This window comes from Schistocerca americana, chromosome 9 (assembly GCF_021461395.2).
Source record: "Schistocerca americana isolate TAMUIC-IGC-003095 chromosome 9, iqSchAmer2.1, whole genome shotgun sequence".
In the NCBI taxonomy this organism is placed as follows: domain Eukaryota; kingdom Metazoa; phylum Arthropoda; class Insecta; order Orthoptera; family Acrididae; genus Schistocerca; species Schistocerca americana.
This window is the reverse complement of record NC_060127.1, coordinates 48,533,631-48,559,934: the sequence shown is the minus strand read 5'-3', so window position 1 is coordinate 48,559,934 and position 26,304 is coordinate 48,533,631.

Below are 26,304 nucleotides of genomic sequence, written 5' to 3'. Positions count from 1 at the left end.
AGTTAAGTATTCCAGGAGCTACGTACTTTTCTTTATAGCATTCATTACGTATCCTGTTTCAGACCTCACGCCATCCAGCTTTAGCTTAGCGCGTGCCTTTCGGCTTCCTCTCATTGTGTCTAGGCTGTCTTGTCTAGACACAACAGGCCCTCAGCCTTGAGTGCAACTTGCTTAAGAATTTTTTTATTTAGACGTTGTGTCTTAACAGCCAAATTTGATAATTGTTCCTTATTGTCAACCTTATTTGCAATTGGTTCCAAATAAAGTGTACGTGATTTAAATAAAAAAAACTGAGCAACCAACGGTAACTGAGTAAGGCCCCCGCCGGCTGGTGTGACTGAGCGGGGCTGCAGTCTGGAACTGCGTGACAGCTACGGTCGCAGGTTCGAATCCTGCCTCGGGCATGGATGTGTGTGATGTCCTTAGGTTAGTTAGGTTTAAGTAGCTCTCAGTTCTAGGGGACTGATGACCTCAGATGTTAAGTCCCATAGTGCTCAGAGCCATTTGAACCATTTTAGTAAGACCCCGTCCACACCGAATCCTGCCTTTCCCTAAGTCCCATGTTTCAGCCTCCAAGGATAGATGCGTACTTGTGTTGGTCCACTGTGCCTTCCACAATGACGAGATCACCCGTGGAATGCCACGAAAACATTCCCCAGTCTGTAACGCTCTCTATTCCGGCCTGGACCCTTCCAAAATTCGTTTCAGGCTCGTACACGTCGACGTCCATCTGCCCGATGTAGCACAAAACATCATTCACCTAAAGAGCCCACCTGTCACCACTCAGCTGACATACGGTTGCGGTGCTGTCGTCGATGAACAGCAGCCAACACGGGCACATGAGGCAGGTGCTTGCTGCGGAGGCACATACGCAGCAAGCTTCACTGAGTGGCCGTTGAGGCGACACAGTCAGTAGCATTCTGGTTCACCTCGGCGGTCAGTTGCTCAACAGTTGCACCTGGATTCGCCCGTACACATCTCAGCAACCGCCGTTCACTCCTGTCAACTGTGGCCCATGGTGTACCAAAGTAGCCTTGTAACTGGTACGGGATAGCGGCATTTTGCCACGCACGGTGTACTTGAACCACAGCGATACACGAAGAGCTCACACGAACTTAGCCATTTCGAATATGTTTTTGCTGAAAATGAAACTCATTCGGCTCTACTTAAAATTTTATATTTATTTGGCTACTAGTTTCGACGTTGCGTCAACGCCATCTTCAGGCCCATACACTTTCATGAAATCAATTGTGTGTGGCTAAGTACTAGAAGTCCGCGGTGAGACCAACAGGAAACTAGTAGCCAAATAAATATAAAATCTTAAGTACAGCTCGAGGAGTTTCATTTTCAACAAAAATTATACCAACTGTGTCCCACCTTCATCCAGTTTAAATATGGCTCTGAGCAGTATGGGACTTAACATGTGACGTCATCAGTCCCCTAGTCTTAGAATTTAATGTGTTGGCAGAAGAGCCAACACCGTGTTGCTAGAGGAGGTAGAATGCACGCTTTTAATCTCACGCAGATTGGCGTGAGGTCTGGAACAAGGTAAAGTAATTATCCTATAAAGAAAAGAATGTAGTTCTTGGAATACTTAACTTTAATCCACAATTGGAGAACATCGCTCTTGTTTAGACATTATTACAATCGGAATATAAACTGGTAATGGCGCCTTGCTAGGTCGTAGCAAATGACGTACCTGAAGGCTATGCTAACTATCGTCTCGGCAATTGAGAGCGTATTTGTCAGTGAACCTTTACTAGCAAAGTCGGCTGTACAACTGGGGCGAGTGCTAGTACGTCTCTCTAGACCTGCCGTGTGGTGGCGCTCGGTCTGCAATCACTGACAGTGGCGACACACGGGTCCGACGTATACTACCGGACCGCGGCCGGTTTAAAAGCTACCACCTAGCAAGTGTGGTGTCTGGCGGTGACACCACAGAATTACTTAAACCTAACTAACTTACGGAGAGCACACATATCCATGCCCGAGGCAGGATTCGAAGCTCCGACGGTAGCAGCAGCGTGGTTCCGGATTGAAGCGCCTAGAGCCGCTCGGTCACAGCGGCCGGCGACCAGTTTAAATATGGATGTACGAAGATTTCGAATATGTTTCCATCCTAGGCCCAGAAGCCAATGATCATACCTTTTTGGATGTCGGACAAATCGTTCCGTTTCCGCGTTACGGCAACAACATCACAGTTTCCGTGTTCCCCCGACACGTTTCATATACCCTACACAGCTAGTGCTGGCATCTTCCGTCTGTGAGTGCTTGTTGGATGTTCACGTCGAACATAGGCTGTGTTGTTGTCTTCAGTCCGGAGACTAGTTTGATGCAGCTCTCTGTGGTGCTCCATTCTGTGCAAATCTCTTCATCTCCGAGTAACTACTGCAACATACATTCCTCTGAATCTGCCTACTGTATACATCTCTTGGTCTCCCTCTACGATTTTTATCCCCCCCCCCCCCCCCATGCTTCCTTCCAGCACTAAACTGGTGATCCCTTGATGCCTCAGAACGCGTCCTACAAACCGAACCCTTCTTCTAGTCAGGTTACGCCACAATTATCCCTTCTCCCCAATTCTATTCAGTACCTCCTCATTAGCAACGTGATCTGCACATATAATCTTCAGCATTCTTCTGTAGCACCAAAGTTTCTATTCTCTTCTTGTCTAAACTCTTTATCGTCCATGTTTCACTTTCGTACAGAGCAAGACTCCATACAACTACTTTCAGGAAATACTTGCTGACATTTAAATCTATACTAGATGTTAACAAATTTCTCTTCTTCACAAACGCTTTTCTTGCCATTGCCAGCCTACATTTTATATCCTCTCTATTTCCATCATCATCAGTTATTTTGCTGCTCCAATAGCAATATTCATCTACTACTTTAAGTGTCTCATTTCTTAATTAAACTACCTCAGCCTCACCTGATTTAATTCGAGTGCATTATCCTTCTTTTGCTTTTGCCGATGTTCATCTTATATTTTCCTTTCAAGACACTGGCCACAGACAGTGGTCGCATTAACATGACTACACTGTGTATCACTCTTACCACTTTTTTGGAAATTTGTGGTAAGTTCTTATGGGACCAAACTGCTAATGTCATCGGTCCCTAGGCTTACATATCACTTAATCTAAGCTAACTTACGCTAAGGACAACACACACACACACACACACACACACACACACACACACATGCCGGGGCGGGTCTCGAAACTCGGCCGAGGGGAAGCCGCGCGAACCGTGGCGACACTCCTGAGACCGCGCGGCTACCCCGCGTGGCTTACCACTTTCATGTCCATTATATTTACGATAAATGGTACCATTAGGCCCTTATTAACCAATGGCACTAGTGTCGCCAATAGAGACGCAAATGGCGCCCCTATTAGCCAGAAGGTTTTTTGCACTGCGTCTTATTGGCTGTGGCGGGAGCCCTTTAGCCGACAGTAACTACGAACACCATCGATCCACTAGCTGCTGGGCCCGGCAACAGCTCTCTCCACTCGCAGTTGCCCGAAACAATCACGGGACATTGCGATACATGGAGCTGGTGCCATTTCTCCACAGTGGCCCTGCACGCATACCATACTGTGTCGTCACAGTACCTCACGCAGTCGCCCACGTTAAAACTCGATCCATTGGCTCACTCTCAGTCTTTATTTTGATTCATTAGACTGTTAATTTCATACAATGGGGCTTGATGTCCTTGACTTACAATAAAAAAAGAGCACTCCGTCTGCAGGCCACAAGTGGCCCATCGGGACAATCCGACCGCCGTGTCATCCCCATGGAGGATGCGGGACCAACCGACCGCCGTGTCATCCTCAGTGGAGGATGCGGATAGGGGGGCGAGTGGTCAGCACACCGCTCTCCCGGTCGTTATGATGGTATTCTTGGCCGAAGCCGCTACTATTCGGTCGAGTAGCTCCTCAATTGGCATAACGAGGCTGAGTGCACCCCGAAAAATCGCAACAGCGCATGGCGGCCCGGATGGTCACCCATCCAAGTGCCGACCACACCCGACGGCGCTTAACTTCGGTGATCTCACGGGAACCGGTGTATCCACTGCGGCAAGGCCATTGCCTCTTGACTTACACTAAGGATTTTAAATTTTGCAAGCTGCGACTTCGCCATAGACTACATTAATCAGATAATGTAGATCATCCACTGTCATGGAATTTTATCATTCTTTGCTTGCAACGGAGTACCGCAGGGTACGAGGGGTCCTCTGCCGGCCACGTTCCTCCAGCCACTTCCCGCCTGTGCGGAATTCTGGCGTTAGCGCTAACAGAGGGCGCTGACTATGCGCAGAACTATATTTCCTTTCATTTGTGGATCCTTTAGCGATTTGTTTTGTGTTGTTTAATATTACCCGGTGCAATATCAACGGTGTTTAATATTTATGTCAATGTCTAGAATATTGGCACTAGAGCATGTGTCAACCACTGTTTTTTAACTCTTCGTCTTTTTAACAATATTACTTTTGTCGTGTTCTTCTTTTTATTGCTTTTTATTACTGTAACACCTTTTATACTTTAATAAGCTTATTACAGACTTTAACTATTGTATCTCCCTTTTATTTTCGCTGTTTCAATTAATTATTGAAAGCTAGTGTATGCTGACATTAGCGACATCTGGTCAACTTACTACACAAACATCTTGTGGCTACTGTACGGCAGCTTGTTTTAAACAGTAGTTTTACTGACAACATGACTCGTGCATGTGATGTGATTTACATGTATTTGACGATGCTGACGCTGATTCCGCATTTTGACAATGCCACTATGGCTGCCTCTTCATATTTAAAGCGCACAAATGTAAATTTTGTCAGTACTACTTTTCAATATGCTCTATGTATCGTTCTTAAGCTGTATACAGTTTGCGAGTGTACTTATACAGGGTGTGTCACCTAATATTACCGCTGGATATATTTCGTAAACCACATCAAATACTGACGAATCGATTCCACAGACCGAACTTGAGGAGAGGGGCTAGTGTAATTGGTTAATACAAACCATAAAAAAATGCACGGAAGTATGTTTTTTAACACAAACCTACGTTTTTTTTTAAAATGAACCACGTTAGTTTTGTTAGCACATCTGAACATATAAGCAAATACGTAATCAGTGCCGTTTGTTGCATTGTAAAATGTTAATTACATCCGGAGATATTGTAACCTAACGTTGACGCTTGAGTACCACTCCTCTGCTGTTCGATCGTGTGTATCGGAGAGCACCGAATTACTTAGGGATCCAAAGGGAACGGTGATAGACCTTGGCTACAGAAGAGACTGGAACAGCACATTACGTCCACATGCTAACACCTTTTTATTGGTCTTTTTCACTGACGCTCATATACAATACCATGAGGGGTGAGGTACACGTACACACGTGGTTTCCGTTTTCAATTACGGAGTGGAATAGAGTGTGACCCGACATGTCAGGTCAATAGTTGTTCAATGTGGTGGCCATCATTTGCTGCACACAATTGCAATCTCTGGCGTAATGAATGTCGTACACGCCGCAGTACATCTGGTGTAATGTCGCCGCAGGCTGCCACAATACGTTGTTTCATATCCTCTGGGGTTGTAGGCACATCACGGTACACATTCTCCATTAACGTACCCCACAGAAAGAAGTCCAAAGGTGTAAGATCAGGAGAACGGGCTGGCCAATTTATGTGTCCTCCACGTCCTATGAAACGCCCGTCGAACATCCTGTCAAGGGTCAGCCTAGTGTTAATTGCGGAATGTGCAGGTGCACCATCATGCTGATACCACATACGTCGACGCGTTTCCAGTGGGACATTTTCGAGCAACGTTGGCAGATCATTCTGTAGAAACGCGATGTATGTTGCAGCTGTTTGGGCCCCTGCAATGAAGTGAGGACCAATGAGGTGGTCGCCAATGATTCCGCACCATACATTTACAGTCCACGGTCGCTGTCGCTCTACCTGTCTGAGCCAGCGAGGATTGTCCACGGACCAGTAATGCATGTTCCGTAGATTCACTGCCCCGTGGTTTGTGAAACCCGCTTCATCGGTAAACAGGTAGAACTGCAACGCATTCTCTGTTAATTCCCATTGACAGAAATGCACTCGATGATTAAAGTCATCACCATGTAATTGCTAATGTAGCGACACATGAAACGGATGAAAGCGGTGACGATGCAGTATGCGCATGACACTACTTTAACTCAGTCCACCGGCTCTCGCAATGTCCCGTGTACTCATGTGTGGGTTCATGGCAACAGCAGCTAACACACCAACTGCACCCGCCTCTCCTGTGACGGGCCCGTTTGCGTGCTACGACCATACCTGTTGCATACAGTTGGCGGGAAATGTTTTGCAATGTGCGGCACGTTGGATGCTCTCTGTCCGGGTACCGTTCTGCATATACCCTGCAGGCTTCAGCTGCATTTCGTCGACACTTGCCATAGATGAGTATCATCTCCGCCTCTTCAGAGTTCGAATACACCATGGTCACAGTTCCTACAACACTACACTAACACAGACGTCTGGTAACACGGTGTACTACAGTTGGTCTGCGTGCGGAGACGAATGCAGAATAACAATAGCAGCAAGCGCTACATGCGGACACTGCGACAGCTAGACCAAACCACAACAGTGCACTACAGCCACACTCGTAAACACGGTCGTCATCGTAAACATGCCCTGCAGATGCTGCTCGCCGACCGTGGCCCGTGTTTGTTACAACACGCAACTGAACGTCGGAGGTTTCAAGCGTCAAATTTAGGTTACAATATCTCCGGATGTAATTAACATTTTACAATGCAACACACGGCACTGATTACGTATTAGTTTATATGTTCAGATGTGCTAACAGAACTAACGTGGATCCATTAAAAAAACGTAGGTTTGTGTTAAAAAACATACATCCGTGCATTTTTGTATGGTTTGTATTAACCAATTACACTAGCCCATCTCCTCACGTTCGGTCCGTGGAATCGGTTCGTCAGTATTTGATGTGGTTTACGAAATATATCCAGCGGTAACGTTAGGTGACTCATCCTGTATTTTACTCATTTTTGCTGCAGATCTGATGATGGTCATTAAAGACCGAAACCGGTAATCTGTTAAACAGAAGAGATTGTGGCCATAGACTTAAATTAAAGGAAACTTCTAAATTTTAATTCCGCTTCAGAACATTTCCTTTATTTCCATTATTGGTTCTTTGGTGTATAGATGAAACAGTAGTGGAGATAGAGGGCACTAGTGCCTTTCACCCTTTTCAGCCTGAGCACTTAGTCTCTCATCCTTATTGATCCTTCTACTGTAACATTACCTGTCAGTCCCTACAGCTAACACCTGTTTTATAGAGACTTTCAGACTTCTTGTTCCGCTTTTACACTGTATAACACTACTTCCAGGTCGGCAGATCTAGGCGTGGCTGGGGTGTTGAACTCTATCCCGGCCGACACAGCTTCCACCCTACCTTCCTTCCTGCCTCTGCTGCTCCAGTCTGGGCGCTAAGCAGAGCACCGGAGAGGCGGCAGTCGAGCAAGTAGGCCTGCGGCGTTTAGTTCTGCCAGGTTGCCACGCCTGCTTAATGGCAGCCGGGCCCCACGCCGTTCGTTCCGGTCGCTGATTCGCTCTACACACGAAACAAAACACTGCCTGGCACAGGGGCGCCAATGCACTGGGTGCACACATTCCACCCCACAGGTGCTGCTGCCAGAAGAGATTGTAGTGCTCCTAAGTACTGGAGAACAAAGACTATGATTTAATATTCTGTGGACCACAAGGTCGTTACAGAATAAACAGAAGCATGTGTGAGGGAAGGCAGTTGATTGTGTCCTTTTCAAACGGACGTTGCGAGCAATTGCCTTAACGGAAACCAGTAGAAACCTACTTATATAAAAAATCATCGTCGTCATCATTGGCGTCAGCCTTTTACTTTTACATACACTACTGGCCATTAAAATTGCTACAACACCAAGATGACGTGTTACAGACGCAAAATTTAACCGACAGGAAGAAGATGCTGTGATATGTAAATGATTAGCTTTTCAGAGCATTCACACAAGGTTGGCGCCGGTGGCGACACCTACAACGTGCTGACATGAGGAAAGTTTCCAACCGATTTCTCATACACAAACAGCAGTTGACCGGCGTTGCCTGGCGAAACGTTGTTGTGATGCCTCCTGTAAGGAGGAGAAATGCGTACCATCACGTTTCCGACTTTGATAAAGGTCGGATTGTAGCCGATCGCGATTGCGGCTTATCGTATCGGGACATTGCTGCTCGCGTTGGTCAAGATCCAATGACTGTTAGCAGAATATGGAATCGGTGGCTTCAGGAGTATAATACGGAACGCCATGCTGGATCCCAACGGCCTCGTATCACTAGCAGTCGAGATGACAGGCATTTTATCCGCATGGCTGTAACGGATCGTGCAGCCACATCCCTGAGTCAACAGATGGGAACGTTTGCAACACAACAACCATCTGCACGAACAGTTCGACGAAGTTTGCAGCAGCATGGGCTATCAGCTCGGAGACCATGCCTGTGGTTACCCTTGACGCTGCATCACAGACAGGAGCGTCTGCGATGGTGTACTCAACGACGAACCTGGGTGTACGAATGGCGAAACGTCATTTTTTCGATGAATCCAGGTTCTGTTTACAGCATCATGATGGTCGCATCCGTGTTTGGCGACATCGCGGTGAACGCACATTGGAAGCGTGTATTCGTCATCGCCACACTGGCGTATCACCTGGCGTGATGGTATGGGGTGCCATTGGTTACACGTCTCGGTCACCTCTTTTTCGCATTGACGACACTTTGAACAGTGGACGTTACATTTCAGATATGTTACGACCCGTGGCTCTACCCTTCATTCGATCCCTGCGAAACCCTACATTTCAGCAGGATAATGCACGACCGCATGTTGCAGGTCCTGTACGGGCCTTTCTGGAGACAGAAAATGTTCGACTGCTGCCCTGGCCAGCACATTCTCCAGATCTGTCACCAATTGAAAACGTCTAGTCAATAGTGGTCGAGCAACTGGTTCGTCACAATATGCCAATTGATGAATTGTGGTATCGTGTTCAAGCTGATGGGCAGCTGTACCTTTACACGCCATCCAAGCTCTGTCTGACTCAATGCCCAGGCGTATCAAGGCCGTTATTACGGCCAGAGGTGGTTGTTATGGGTACTGATTTCTCAGGATCTATGCACCCAAATTGCGTGAAAATGTTATCTCAAGTCATTTCTAGTATAATATAGTTGTCCAATGAATACCCGTTTATCATATGCATTTCGTCTTGGTGTAGCAATTTTAATTGCCAGTAGCGTACGTTACGATCTACAACTATGTGTCCTGCTGTTTTCCTTACGTTATGATTCAGCATCACTTTAGATCGCCTTCTACGTAAATTAAGATCATGAGAAATTCAGCGAAACAGTGAAACAGTTTGTGAAAGCCATACACAACGATGAAGATGTTTCAGGTGCACCTGAGAGAAGTTGAATGAATATGAAAACTTTGCTTTTCCACGAGGAATTGAGGCAATAATGGGAATTTACATTGATGAGGCAAAACATAATGACCACCTGCTTAATAGTATGTTTACCTGACTTTGGAGCGAAATACATGACTGATTCGGCGTATCAGGGATCGGACAGTTCCTTGGTAGGTTTGTGGAGGTATGCGGCATTAGATGTCTACGCACAGGTCATGCAGTTCGCGTAAATAGCGGGCCTCTGGTTTGCACATGCGGTGATGGAGCCTGATAGCGACCTAGATGGGTTCCTTAGCATTCACGACAGGCGAATTTGGTCGCCGAGACATCAGTGTGAGTTCACTGTAATGCTCCTCAAACCACTGTAGCACGGTTCTGGGTCCGAGACGCGGACAATTATACTGCTGAGTCATGACATCGCCGTCAGGGAAGACATCTACATCTACATCTACATCCATACTCCGCAAGCCACCTGACGGTGTGTGGCGGAGGGTACCTTGAGTACCTTTATCGGTTCTCCCTTCTATTCCAGTCTCGTATTGTTCGTGGAAAGAAGGATTGTCGGTATGCCTCTGTGTGGGCTCTAATCTCTCTGATTTTATCCTCATGGTCTCTTCGCGAGATATACGTCGGAGGGAGCAATATACTGCTTGACTCTTCGGTGAAGGTATGTTCTCGAAACTTTGACAAAAGCCCGTACCGAGCTACTGAGCGTCTCTCCTGCAGAGTCTTCCACTGGAGTTTATCTATCATCTCCCTAACGCTTTCGCGATTACTAAATGATCCTGTAACGAAGCGCGCTGCTCTCCGTTGGATCTTCTCTATCTCTTCTATCAACCCTGTCTGGTACGGATCCCACGCTGCTGAGCAGTATTGAAGCAGTGGGCGAACAAGCGTATTGTAACCTAATTCCTTTGTTTTCGGATTGCATTTCCTTAGGATTCTTCCAATGAATCTCAGTCTGGCATCTGCTTTACCGACGATCAACATTATATGATCATTCCATTTTAAATCACTCCTAATGCGTACTCCCAGATAATTTATGGTATTAACTGCTTCCAGTTGCTGACCTGCTATTTTGTAGCTAAATGATAAAGGATCTATCTTTCTGTGTATTCGCAGCACATTACACTTGTCTACATTGAGATTCAATTGCCATTCCCTGCACCATGCGTCAATTCGCTGCAGATCCTCCTGCATTTCAGTACAATTTTCCATTGTTACAACCTCTCGATACATCACAGCATCATCTGCAAAAAGCCTCAGTGAACTTCCGATGTCATCCACAAGGTCATTTATGTATATTGTGAATAGCAACGGTCCTATGACACTCCCCTGCGGCACACCTGAAATCACTCTTACTTCGGAAGACTTCTCTCCATTGAGAATGACATGCTGCGTCCTGCTATCTAGGAACTCCTCAATCCAATCACACAATTGGTCTGATAGTCCATATGCTCTTACTTTGTTCATTAAACGACTGTGGGGAACTGTATCGAACGCCTTGCGGAAGTCAAGAAACACGGCATCTACCTGTGAACCCGTGTCTATGGCCCACTGAGTCTCGTGGATGAATAGCGCGAGCTGGGTTTCACATGACCGTCTTTTTCGAAACCCATGCTGATTCCTACAGAGTAGATTTCTAGTCTCCAGAAAAGTCATTATACTCGAACACAATACGTGTTCCAAAATTCTACAACTGATCGACGTTAGAGATATAGGTCTATAGTTCTGCACATCTGCTCGACGTCCCTTCTTGAAAACGGGGATGACCTGTGCCTTTTTCCAATCCTTTGGAACGCTACGCTCTTCTAGAGACCTACGATACACCGCTGCAAGAAGGGGGGCAAGTTCCTTCGCGTACTCTGTGTAAAATTGAACTGGTATCCCATCAGGTCCAGAGGCCTTTCCTCTTTTGAGCGATTTTAATTGTTTCTCTATCCCTCTGTCGTCTATTTCGATATCTACCATTTTGTCGTCTGTGCGACAATCTAGAGAAGGAACTACAGTGCAATCTTCCTCTGTGAAACAACTTTGGAAAAAGACATTTAGTATTTCGGCCTTTAGTCTGTCATCCTCTGTTTCAGTACCATTTCGGTCACAGAGTGTCTGGACATTTTGTTTTGATCCACCTACCGCTTTGACATAAGACCAAAATTTCTTAGGATTTTCTGCCAAGTCAGTACATAGAACTTTACTTTCGAATTCATTGAACGCCTCTCGCATAGCCCTCCTCACACTACATTTCGCTTCGCGTAATTTTTGTTTGTATGCAAGGCTTTGGCTATTTTTATGTTTGCTGTGAAGTTCCCTTTGCTTCCGCAGCAGTTTTCTAACTCGGTTGTTGTACCACGGTGGCTCTTTTCCATCTCTTACGATCTTGCTTGGCACATACTCATCTAACGCATTATGTAGAACGGTTTTGAACTTTGTCCACTGTCCACACATCCAGCATGATGGGAGGATGGTGGTTTACAGCTGTCACCGTGTCTTAGATTACTACCACAGTGATACAAGCACAGCATAATGTTTCCCACAGCATAATATTGCTCCCACCAGCCTGTGTCCAAGGCCTTGCCCTTTCAAAGCCATTATCCCGGCATTTGCCTTAAGGTCACTTGCTAGTGAGTCTGCTACAAAAATTCAATTTTTTTTCTCCATCTTAAATCTCTATTTAGAGTTTTGTGATGAAAACGGTAGTTAAATGGCTCAAATGGCTCTGAGCACTGTGGGACTTAACATCTATGGTCATCAGTCCCCTAGAACTTAGAACTACATAAACCCAACTAACCTAAGGACATCACACAACACCCAGCCATCACGAGGCAGAGAAAATCCCTGACCCCGACGGGAATCGAACCCGAGAACCCGGGCGTGGGAAGCGAGAACGCTACCGCACGACCACGAGCTGCGGACAGGTAGTTAAATGAATCGATTCGGAACGTCTCTAAAAACAAATTTAAATGTATGTCGGTATGCGGCAACGACCGTCTTTCTGCTGCGGTCGGATGTCAAATGGCATCATTTTCATTTGCGTTGACCTAGAAGCGTGAGACGCGGAAAGAAACAAGGTTTCACTGTACAATTGAAGGAAAGTAACGGTAAGTGTTTAATTTGTAATTACATAAGACGAAAAAACAGCTTTTCTCTAATCCGTTTTTCGGTTTGTATTTCCATCTCTGAGAGGGTTTTTCCCTGGGAAAGTAAGCGTGTATCAAGTTGAAACTGATATCACGTACTAAGGCCGGTGGGCCGGTCGGGGTGGCCGAGCGGTTCTAGGCGTTGCAGTCTGGAACCGCGCTACTGCTACGGTCGCAGGTTCGAATCCTGCCTTGGGCATGGATGTGTGTGATGTCCTTAGGTTAGTTAAGTTTAAGTAGTTTTAAGTTCTAGGGGACTGATGACTTCAGAAGTTAAGTCCCATAGTGCTTAGGGCCATTTGAACCATCTATTCGGGAACTAGGGGTAATTTTTATATTTTGTGATTTTAGGCTGCGTGGAATGGTATCTGACTTCCTAATCGTTACACTCAATTGCACTCTTATACAAAACATTACAATTATTCAATTTGAATTTTTACTAAGGTCGGTGTTCTCTTGCCGGTTTCATAGTTTGAAGGTTGTTAGTGAAGGCAGCGAGGAGTTAGGGTAATTTATGCATTCGTGATGTGTCTAGTTTATGTGAGTCTCTCACTGTCACTTGTTTGCACTTTTCCCATTATAAGGGGACAGCTTACGTGCAGAGCGCGGTGGAAATGGGTTCCTAAAGCCAGAATAGCACAGAGGAGCAAGATAATGAAGATGAAGATCACACAAAAATCGTTATTGTGAGGCAACCATAGAGGCCAGCAGCAAGAAAAGGAAGAGAGAAAATCAGGAACATACAATCCCATATACACTCCTGGAAATTGAAATAAAAACACCGTGAATTCATTGTCCCAGGAAGGGGAAACTTTATTGACACATTCCTGGGGTCAGATACATCACATGATCACACTGACAGAACCACAGGCACATAGACACAGGCAACAGAGCATGCACAATGTCGGCACTAGTACAGTGTATATCCACCTTTCGCAGCAATGCAGGCTACTATTCTCCCATGGAGACGATCGTAGAGATGCTGGATGTAGTCCTGTGGAACGGCTTGCCTTGCCATTTCCACCTGGCGCCTCAGTTGGACCAGCGCTCGAGCTGGACGTGCAGACCGCGTGAGACGACGCTTCATCCAGTCCCAAACATGCTCAATGGGGGACAGATCCGGAGATCTTGCTGGCCAGGGTAGTTGACTTACACCTTCTAGAGCACGTTTGGTGGCACGGGATACATGCGGACGTGCATTGTCCTGTTGGAACACCAAGTTCCCTTGCCGGTCTAGGAATGGTAGAACGATGGGTTCGATGACGGTTTGGATGTACCGTGCACTATTCAGTGTCCCCTCGACGATCACCAGTGGTGTACGGCCAGTGTAGGAGATCGCTCCCCACACCATGATGCTGGGTGTTGGCCCTGTGTGCCTCGGTCGTATGCAGTCCTGATTGTGGCGCTCACCTGCACGGCGCCAAGCACGCATATGACCATCATTGGCACCAAGTCAGAAGCGACTCTCGTCGCTGAAGACCACACGTCTCCATTCGTCCCTCCATTCACGCCTGTCGCGACACCACTGGAGGCGGGCTGCACGATGTGAGCGGAAGACGGCCTAACGGTGTGCGGGACCGTAGCCCAGCTTCATGGAGACGGTTGCGAATGGTCCTCGCCGATACCCCAGGAGCAACAGTGTCCCTAATTTGCTGGAAAGTGGCGGTGCGGTCCGCTACGGCACTGCGTAGGATCCTACGGTCTTGGCGTGCATCTGTGCGTCGCTGCGGTCCGGTCCCAGGTCGACGGGCACGTGCACCTTCCGCCGACCACTGGCGACAACATCGATGTACTGTGGAGACCTCACGCCCCACGTGTTGAGCAATTCGGCGGTACGTCCACCCGGCCTCCCGCATGCCCACTATACGCCCTCGCTCAAAGTCCGTCAACTGCACATACGGTTCACGTCCACGCTGTCGCGGCATGCTACCAGTGTTAAAGACTGCGATGGAGCTCCGTATGCCACGGCAAACTGGCTGACACTGACGGCGGCGGTGCACAAATGCTGCGCAGCTAGCGCCATTCGACGGCCAACACCGCGGTTCCTGGTGTGTCCGCTGTGCCGTGCGTGTGATCATTGCTTGTACAGCCCTCTCGCAGTGTCCGGAGCAAGTATGGTGGGTCTGACACAGAGGGAAGTAGTTCTCTTGGCACGAAGATGGTTCAAATGGCTCTGAGCACTATGGGACTCAACTGCTGAGGTCATTAGTCCCCTAGAACTTAGAACTAGTTAAACCTAACTAACCTAAGGACATCACACACATCCATGCCCGAGGCAGGATTCGAACCTGCGACCGTAGCGGTCTCGCGGATCCAGACTGCAGCGCCAGAACCGCGCGGCCACTTCGGCCGGCACACCGGTGTCAATGTGTTCTTTTTTCCATTTCCAGGAGTGTATTATGCAAGCAGAGCGCAGCGGAGACATACACAGATAAATTGGTTCCTGAGGCCAGAATAGCACAGAGGAGCAAGATAAGGAAGAGAGAAGATGAAGATCACACAAACCAAGAATATTGTGAGGCAACCAAAGAGGCCAGGAGCAAGAAAAGGAAGAGATGAGGAACACACAAACCAATATATTATGCTTCAAGAACAACAGATGTGAGTAACAGATGAAATGTACCTTTAAACTGAATTTCCCAAGAATAAAATTTCCTGAGATGCTTATTTTATGCAAAAAAACTATTTGAGCTAGAGGTCTGAAATTTTTTGTGATACTTCACGCTACCATTTGGAGAAAAGTAGACTACAGACACCAGCTTACTATCACCAGGAGGAAAAATATACCCTTATTAATTATAAAAAAAATTACCTTAATTTTGATGACTAATTTATAGTATAAAAACTATTAATTGAAATCATTTTATTGTAGTCTACATTTTAGATAACAATGTCATAAATGGGTGCACAAAGTCTTAAACATTTAGAAAATATAGTTAATAAGTCTATAGACTTAAAACTTGGCTGGCAGGAAAAATTTTAAATTATTGACCGACATAAATGTTGTGGTGTCACCGCCAGACACCACACTTGCTAGGTGGTAGCTTTAAATCGGCCTCGGTCCATTAGTACATGTCGGACCCGCGTGTCGCCACTGTTAGTGATCGCAGACCGAGCGCCACCACACGGCAGGTCTCGAGAGACGGACTAGCACTCGCCCCAGTTGTACGGACGACGTAGCTAGCGATGCACAATGACGAAGCCTCGCTCATTTGCAGAGCAGATAGTTAGAATAGCCTTCAGCTAAGTCAATGGCTACGACCTAGCAAGGCGCCATTAGTAGTTTATTGCCTGAATCTACAGAGTCTCAATTGTATCGTCAATAGCGATGTACAACAAGGATGGATTAAAGTTAAGTATTCCAGCAGCTACGTACTTTTCTTTATAGCATTCATTACGTATCCTGTTTCAGACCTCACGCCATCCTTCGTGAGCTTATAGCGTGCATTGCGGTCCCCTCAAACCACACTGTGTCGGCACTTCTGTCGACACATCAAATGTTTATATAATAAAGTTTATATCGAAGCTATTCTGATTATTCTTATACCAAAATCTTCATCCTCAAAACACTTTCATTGTCCTAAAATTTCTTTGTATTCAGAGTTCACATTATGTAGTTAGACCCTCATAAACTTTATGAAAATTAATACTGTTTTTCCAGGGGTTCACTGGCAAGTTACCTTAAGCGATTTAGGGAAACGACCGAAAACGTACATCAGGATGGCCGGACGCTGGTTTGAATCATAGTCTTCACGAATGCGAGTCCACACTGCGCTTCCCCGCCTGGTTGTATTGCACGGACACGAACGGACGGACATTGGTGTCCTCTCGTTAAATGTTTTTCTATTAATGGCCAGAGCACCATGACATACTTAAGCCGATAATTTTTTCTGCTGTACGAAAAATTGTATAGCAAAAATTACGCGACTGAATAAATACGAGGATCTGTTCCACAAGGTATTCAGGGTAGTAAAAATTTGTGGAAAATTCAAAATGCTGTAATGCAGAGCGCGCTTTACGCGCACGATGCATCGTCATTGTGGGTTACCTCCATGTCGTGACTCTTGTACTGTACTAAACTGAATCATTTACAGGTCACTAAATTAAAGTCGATCCTTTGAGAAACGCATTATACCACACTGAGGTGAGAAAAATCATAGGTTAGCAATATGCACTTATATATAGGGGAAAAATTTTAAATTGACAAACCAGAATAACTCGAAAAGTAAGCTGCACACGAAAAAATATGTGGAATCCAAAGTTGGTTATTATCGAGGGGGACAGCTACTAGAGCTAAAATTAGCTCTAACTCCGTTTTTTTATTTCAGAGGGCTGCTAACCCTCTGACTGAACATCGGCCACATCGGCCGGCACACAGTAAGCACATTAGAATTTGCATTTCCTTGTCATAGCCAGCAAATCTTTTACCCACTCGCAATAAGTTTGTTCTGACGGTTTTTTGCAATTAAAGAATTGATACCTAGCTGCTAACACATTCACTTGCTGGTCATATTAGTTAGTCAGCGAAGAGATAACGTTGTCATACGCTAGTTCACTCTGGGTGGCGTTAGGAAAGAGTTTTTGAATAAGGCGGAACACTGCACTTCCTACTACGGATAATAGATAGGGCGGTTTCACAGTACCTGGTACATTGTGGGCAATGACGTGGGCTTCAAATTGGGACAACCACTCGAGCCATTCCTCTTCGTTTTCACTAAACTGTCGAAAAGGCGATATAGCAGTAGGTGTTGCGGTAGGTGGTGCTTGTGCAGCGTTGGCCAGTAGCGGCTGCACCGTCTTGAGGAGTGCAGAGATCTCCTGCGCCTGGAACCGAAACATCTGCATTATCTGTGAGCCATCTAACGCTTGCAGATGCGGTACCTGAGCAGGGGCGGGTCAGGTGGGGTGGGCATGTTGAAAGACACAAATGCAACAAACAGACAAAAAAAAGCAAAGAAAATTTCTACAATGCCCACCTGAAAACACTAATTAGCAAAAACGACAGGAAACTGTTAAAGTAAATGAGCGCCCTTGCACAGTAAAGACAAGAGAGTATTAAGGCGCCAGCACATGAGAAAATATTCCGTGGAAATTCGGAACTGGCTTCGGAGGATACTTGTCGCCAAATGTGGGGTCCTGCCCACTTGACACTTACACTACTGGCCATTAAAGTTGCTACCCCACGAAGATGACGTGCTACAGACGCGAAATTTAACCACAGGAAGAAGATTCTGTGATATGCAAATGATAAGCTTTTCAGAGTATTCACACAAGGTTGGCGCCGGTGGCGACACCTACAAAGTGCTGACGTGAGGAAAGTTTCCAACCGATTTCTCATACACAGACAGCAGTTTACCGGCGTTGCCTGGTGAAATGTTGTTGTGATGCCTCGTGTAAGGAGGAGAATTGCGTACCGGATTGTAGCCTATCGCGATTGCGGTTTATCGTATCGCGTCATTGCTGCTCGCGTTGGTCGAGATCCAGGGACTGTTAGCAGAATATGGAATCGGTGGGTTCAGGAGGGTAATACGGAACGCCGTGCTGGATCCTAACGGCCTCGTATCACTAGCAGTCGAGATGACAGGCATCTTATCCGCATGGCTGTAACGGATCGTGCATCCACGTCTCGATCCCTGGTGCTCATACATCTGAGCAGCCAGCTATTTGTCAGGTTGAGTTCCTCGCTTGCGATCGCCCCATTCCGCAACGGCGGCCTGCTCTAGCCACACCGAGTAAACAATCTTCCACGCCGCATAAGTGGTTCGCTAAACAGGCGGCTCCACAGACGAACAGATTTAAGTCTTGCCCTCGGTGTCATTCACAGCACAAATGCCAAGACTGCCCTTCCCGACAAGGTCAGTGTTATGCTTGTGCTAGGAAAGGACATGTACAATCCGTATGTTTGCAATGGAGCAAACATAAAAATTCGGCCCACTCACAAAAATCTAGTCACAAGGCACATGTCATTAATGCAGTTTATTCAAGTCTGCAACAGACATTAGCAAAACTAGTAAGCATGCAGTTTCTTCAGTGATACGCCAGGCAAGAGAACGTTTTGTTCATTTACTTATTTGTGGGAACCGTGTGAAATTTCAGTTGGACACGGGTGATTCTGTCACATTGCTAAATAGTCACACATATGAACTGTTAGGCTCTCCACGCCTGTCTAAAACTAGCATGCAACTGACGGCTTATAATGCATAAAACGTTTCCGTTCTCAGAATATGTACTTTGGCTGCCATGTATCGCTCACATACGCGAACTGAGACTTTTACAGTGCTACATATTAGGTCTTGATACTTTTGATTTGTTTGGCTTCAATATTCAGGACAATGTGCTGTCAGTGTCTTACTTTCAATGCAGAAGAGAGTGTAGCTAGCTTGCTCAAAGAATTCCTGGAACTCTGTTCTGAAGGTTTAGGCGAAGCTAACAATTTTGTTGCACATACACAACTGTCCATTAAAATTGCTACACCACGAAGATGTGCTACAGACGCGAAATATAACCGACAGAAAGAAGATGCTGTGATATGCTAAATGATTAGTTTTTCAGAGCATTCACACAAGACTGGCGTCGGTGGCGAAACCTACTACGTAATGACATGAGGAAAGTTTGCAACCGATTTCTCATACACAAGCAGCAGTTGACCGGCATTGCCTGGTGAAACGTTGTTGTGATGCCTCGTGAAAGGAGGAGAAATGCGTACCATCACGTTCCCGACTTTGATAAAGGTCGGATTGTAGCCTATCGCGATTGTGGTTTATCGTATCGCGACATTGCTGCTCGCGTTGGTCGAGATCCAACGACTGTTAGCAGAATATGGAATAAGTGCGTTCAGGAGGGTAATACGGAACGCCGTGCTGGATCCCAACGGCCTCGTATCACTAGCAGTCGAGATGACAGGCATCCGTATGGCTGTAACGGATCGTACAGCCACGTCTCGATCCCTGAGTCAACAGATGGGGACATTTGCAAGGCAACAACTGTGGTTTCACCGCCAGACACCACACTTGCTAGGCGGTAGCCTTTAAATCGGCCGCGGTCCGTTAGCATACGTCGGACCCGCGTGTCGGCACTATCAGTGATTGCAGACCGAGCGCCGCCACACAGCAGTCTAGAGAGACTTCCTAGCACTCGCCCAGTTGTACAGCCGACTTCGTTACTGCCTACTTACGTTCTCGTTTGCCGAGACGATAGTTTAGCATAGCCTTCAGCTGCGTCATTTGCTACGACCTAGCAAGGCGCCATTATCAGTTACTATTGATATTGTGAATCATGTACCGTCAAGACCGACGTTCATCATTAATGGATTAAAGTTAAGTATTCCACCAGCTACGTCCGTTTTTCTAAATTCTAATTTCCTTGTCGTGATCCAGACCTCACGCCAGCCTGCGTGAGCTAAAACGCGTGCCTTTCGGCCTCCTCTAGTAACACGGGGTTGGCTCTCCTGCCAACCACAACAACAACCATGTGCACGAACAGTTCGACGACGTTTGCAGCAGCATGGACTATCAGCTCGGAGACCACGGCTGCGGTTACCCTTGACGCTGCATCACAGACAGGAGCGCCTGTGATGGTGTACTCGACGACGAACCTGCGTGCTCGAATGGCACAACGTCATTGCCATGTGCTCGAGCTTTGTGAATTGCATTGAAGATAACGGCCTATTTAGACATAGTCTGCACGGATTCAGAAAATATTGTTTTTGTGAAAGACTAGCTCTTTATTCGCGCGAAGTAATAAGTACTATCGACAGAGAATCTCAAACAGATTCCACATCTCTACATTTCCAGAAGGCTTTGGACAACTTTCCTCGGAAGAGAATTCTTATCCAATTTGTGCCTAACGTACATCACTCCAGTTGTGCTACAGAATTCGTGATTTCCTTTCAGAAAGGTAGCAATACGTAGTAATTGACGGAAAATCATCAAATAAAATACCATCGCAGAATAGGTCAGAAAATGTCACGAATATGATAAGCGAGTTGGGATGGCAATCATTAAAACAAAGGCGTTTCGCGCTGCAGTGAGATCTTTTCATGAAATTTCAGTCAACAGCTTTTTCCTCTGAAGGTGAAAATATTTTACTGTCAGAGTACTACATAGGGGAAATGATCATCGTAATAAAGTATCTGAGTTCGTACGGAAACATTTAAGTGTTCGTTTTTCCGATGTGCTATTCGACAGTAGAACGACAGAGATATAGTCTGAGGGTGGCTCGAATAACCCTCTGCTTGACACTTAAGCGTCAACTGGAGAGTAGTGATGTAGGTGTTGGGTTACTATAACTGTATCGGTCACATACACTTTCTTTTTATTACTTCCCTACTAACGTTCTCCTTTTAGTATCATTACTATGGTGACAACTCTGCATTCACAACGTATACATAAAATACATGCACACAACTACATCTGTAATATGTTCATAGTTTTTAAGCAGTTGCTGCTAGTCTTCAATAAGCAGAACAGTAACTGCACGAACACTGATTACTAATGTTCTTCGGTGACAACTTTGCATTCACAGTGAACCGGGCGACAATTACTGAACTATGTGAAATAAAATCGTCACAATTTCTGAACGGTTTGCGTTAGGACTTTCGAACTGCACGGTTGGCCGTGGGGCATGGTGGGAATTAGTGTGGTTTGGTTTAGCGACGGAGCCCACCATCATTTGGATGGGTTCGTCAATAACCAAACTAGGTCCATTTGGGCGACTGAGAACCCGCATTTCGCGATCGAGAAGTCTGTTCACCTTCAACGGGTGAGTGTGTGGTGTGCAGTGTCCAGTCACGGAATAATCGGCGCGATATACCCCAAATGGTTCAAATGGCTCTCAGCACTATGGGACTTAACATCGGAGGCCATCAGTCCCCTACAACTTAGAACTGCTTAAACCTAACTAACCTAGGTACAACACACGCATCCATGCTCGAGGCAGGATTCGAACCTGCGACTGTAGCGGTCGCGCGGTTCCAGACTGAAGCGCCTAGAACCGCTTGGCCACACCGACCGGCCGATATTCCTCGATGGCACGGTGACTAGCGAACGGTACGTGAAGGTTTTGGAGGATGATTTCATCCCAATTACCCAAAGTGACCCTGATTTCGACAAGATGTGGTTCAAGCAAGACGGAGCTCGACCCCATCGAAGTGTTCGACGTCCTGGAAGAGCATTGGGAACCATGTTCTGGCTCTGGGGTACACAGAGGCCACTGGCATGGGCCACGATTGGTCGCTATATATCTGAACACATGTGTCTCCTTTTTGTGGGGTTTTATTAAAGACAAGGTGTACAGGAATAACCGCAAAACCTTTTCTGAGTTGAAAACAGCCATTCAGGAGGTCATCGACAGCATCAATTTTCTGACACATCAGCGGGATGTTCAGAACTTCGCTATTCGTCTGCACCCCATCATTACCAAGGATGGCAGTCATACCGATCATAGCATAGCCTAAATCCGAATATCTGAGGCGATGTTTACATGACGAATAAAATATGTGCAAACCGCATTTTGCAAGTAATTTACGTTTATTTTAGCAAATAGGTCAATAATTGTCACCTTATACCTACGACACATGTGTTATATACTTAAATGTTAATGAGCTGTTGCTAATTAAGGACCTTCATTGTCAACCTGTTCCCCAAATGCAAAGCTATTTATGCACTCTGCCCATGAATATGACTACTGCATATGAACAAACACACATTTCTTGACTTCTAACGCGTAAATATAATAGCTCATTAGGTACTTTCAACTGCGAGAATACTTTTACAATGATTACTGTTATTAAGTAGGCCGGCCGGAGTGGACGAGCGGTTCTAGGCGCTCCAGTCTGGAGCCGCGTGACCGCTACGGTCGCAGGTTCGAATCCTACCTCGGGCATGGATGTGTGTGATGTCCTTAGGTTACTTAGGTTTACGTAGTTCTAAGTTCTAGAGGACTGATGACCTTAGATGTTAAGTCCCATAGTGCTCAGAACCATTTGAACCATTTTTTAAGGAAAAAAAATAAGTGGCGCTAAATAATTAAGCTATAAACCCACAAATTGGTCATAATGTGCAGAAGTATGCCAAAATTAACCGGTACAAGTTTCAAAGTGATTAAAGAAATATTTTTTGTCAAAATCCACGTTTTTAAGAAAAATTGAAGGCGCTAAATATTAGACTTAGAAATATGATAATTTGTATGAAGCTTCAGTTCAACATAAAAACATTAATTATGTAACCCCCTTGAGCTACCCTGAATAGTTTTCGAGTAATTTGCAGAAAACTAAATTTGCAACTAAAACATTCTTATTTGTAGTAGATTAAGTATCTGTTATACAAATGCTGGAAAGTTTTGGTTTCAGTACTTGATGAAACCTATTAAATAGAGCTATAACAAGTTTCAAGGCCTGGATGTAAATAATAACTAACACAAGGTCTCCTAAAGCTGTAGTTCAAAGGTCAGGCTCTACTGTCAGTTCTGTTCTGTAAATCCTAGACAGCAAAGTTTAAATGCAGGCAAGCTGAAACTTTTTCTGTGATTTTAACCAACTCAGTTACATCCAAACAAAGATTATGGAGATTCTAAATTAATACCCAACAGTGTTATAAAATATTATGTGTCCGATAAAGCGGCCATTTAGAGGCTGCTACTGTGGGCATAGGATGGATGACAGCAGGTGTTCCCTTGGCCATCCGCTGCGCCACATATGCTCGTATAAATACAGCCTGAGAGGCAAGAGGAGGAATCACTTCGCACCCAGCCACTGTACGATCCGCGTCATTCGAATGCCGGACTGCGCGCTGCCTCAGCTGACGTCAGAGACGGGGTATTACTAAACGCAAGTGTTTAGTAATAATGGAAAGTGAAACCGTGAGGACTCTACACCGACCTGGATCGTTTAGATTTGTGGAAAGACTCCCTCGCACCCAGCCTCTGTATGATCCGTGTCAGTCAAACGTCAGAGTGTGCGCTGCCGCGGATGAAGTCAGACAGGTTGTTACTAAACACATATTATCGGTAATAATAGCAAGTAAAATCGCGAGGACTATACACGATCCTGGATCCCTTGGATTTCACAGCAGTAGCTCTTAGTGAGCCACCCGTAATGTCAACAAATTCACATGGCAATGGGTGACAATTATTTTCCACTTCTGAGGCAAGCAATTATTTTGATAAGCAGAGGTCAGGGCGAAAGACAAGACAATAACAACTTACAGTAGAGGATAGACAGATGTACTGTCAGTACGAACGTAATGAATATTACACTACTGGCCATCAAAATTGCTACACAAAGAAGAAATGCAGATGATAAACGGGTATTCATTGGATAAATGTATTAAACTAGAACTGACATGCGATTACATTTTCACGCAATTTGGGTGATGGCCGTAATAACGGCCTTGATACGCCTGGGCATTCAGTCAAACAGAGCTTGGGTGGCGTGAACAGGTACAGCTGCCCATGCAGCTTCAACACGATACCACAGTTCATCAAGAGTAATAACTGGCGTATTGTGACGAGCCAGTTGCTCGGCCACCATTGACCAGACGTTTTCAATTGGTGAGAGATCTGGAAATGTGTTGGCCAGGGCAGCAGTCGAACATTTTCTGTATCCAGAAAGGCCCGTACAGGACCTGCAACACGCGGTCGTGCATTATCCTGCTGAAATGTAGGGTTTCGCAGGGATCGAATGAAGGGTAGAGCCACGGGTCGTAACACATCTGAAATGTAACGTCCACTGTTCAAAGTGCCGTCAATGCGAACAAGAGGTGACCGAGACGTGTGACCAATGGCATCCCATACCATCACGCCTGGTGATACGCCAGCATGGCGATGACGAATACACGCTTCCAATGTGCGTTCACCGCAATGTCGCCAAACACGGATGCGACAATCACGATGCTGTAAACAGAACCTGGATTCATACGAAAAAATGACGTTTTTCCATTCGTGCACCCAGGTTCGTCGTCGAGTATACCATCGCACGCGCTCCTGTCTGTGATGCAGTATCGAAGGTAACCGCAGCCACGGTCTCCGAGCTGATAGGCTATGCTGCTGCAAACGTCGTCGAACTGTTCGTGCAGATGGTTGTTGTCTTGCAAACGTCCCCATCTGTTGACTCAGGGATCGAGACGTGGCTGCACGATCCGTTGCAGCCATGCGGATAAGATGCCTGTCATCTCGACTGCTAGTGATACCACGTCGTTGGGATCCAGCACGGCGTTCCGTATTTCCCCCCTGAACACACCGATTCCATATTCTGCTAGCGGTCATTGGATGTCGACGAACGGCAGCAGCAATGTCGCGATACGATAAACCGGAATCGCGATAGGCTGCAATGCGACCTTTATCAGAGTCAGAAACTGATGGTACGCATTTCTCCTCCTTACACGAGGCATGACAACAACGTTTCGCCAGGCAACGGCGGTCAACTGCTGTTTGTGTATGGGAAATCGGTTGGAAACTTTCCTCTTGGCAGCACGTTGTAGGTGTCGCAACCGGCGCCAACCTTGTGTGAATGCTCTGACAAGCTAATCATTTGCATATCACAGCATCTTCTTCCTATCAGTTAAATTTTGCGTCTGTAGCACCTCATCTTCGTGGTGTAGCAGTTTTAATGGCCAGTAGTGTACAATGTTGCGCATGTGAAACTTTATGAAATATATGTATCAATTAGAACTCAAAAATCTTCATTTATAACCATAGTCCTGATCCCGCTGAGCAAATAGAGACCAGAAACATTTCTTTAAGTGAGCTGGACAAGAATGTGGCCTTGTGAACTGGGAACTGTGGTCAGTATGTTCTCCATCACTTTCTGGCTGACCACATAGTTTCCAGGCACCCGTAAAAGACGGTGAACAATATTCCAATATTTGCAGCAATTCAACAATATTCTAATATTTCCAACATTTCCTCCTATTACTTACGACTGATTAATATTATTAACCCGCCGCCTCACAGAGCTGTACATGATCATAAGGCAGAAAGCTGGACTCACGCACATGCGCCATTCTTATCGGGGTACATCAGATAACAATAGATCTATGTAGTCATGTTCCGTCTTATCTGACCACCAGCGGATGTCAGGCCATAATCATTTATGACAGACAGACGCATACTTGTTCTGAGTGTGGAAGAGAGGACCATGCCAGATTTGAATGTCTGCAGCGAAGGATAACGCAATTACCAACTGAAGGAGAGGTACTTTCCTGGCCGTCTATGATACTTCCGGTCAATACACTGACGAGCCAAAACTTAATGACCACCTGCTTAATAGCTTGTTTGTGCGCCTTTGGAATGAGATGCATGACTGATTCCTATTATCATGGATCCGACAGTTTGCTGGTAGGTTTGTAGAGGTATGTCGTATTAGATGTCTACGCACAGACCACGTAATTCGAGTAAATAGTGGCACGGTTCTGGCTCCGAGACACGGAGAATTACACTGCTTAAAGACGACATCGCTGTCGGGGAAGACACCAAGAATGAAAGTATTTAGGTGGTTCGCAGCTGTCCGCGTGTCTATGAATACTACCACAGAGTGCAGGAGAATGTCTCCCATAGCATAATATTGCTCCCACCAGCCTCCGTGTTTGGGGTGCTGTACGTTTCGAGCCACCGTTCACCACGAAGACGGCGTAGCAAAAACGTGTTTCACCGAAGAGCCGACACGTTTCCACTGATCGGCG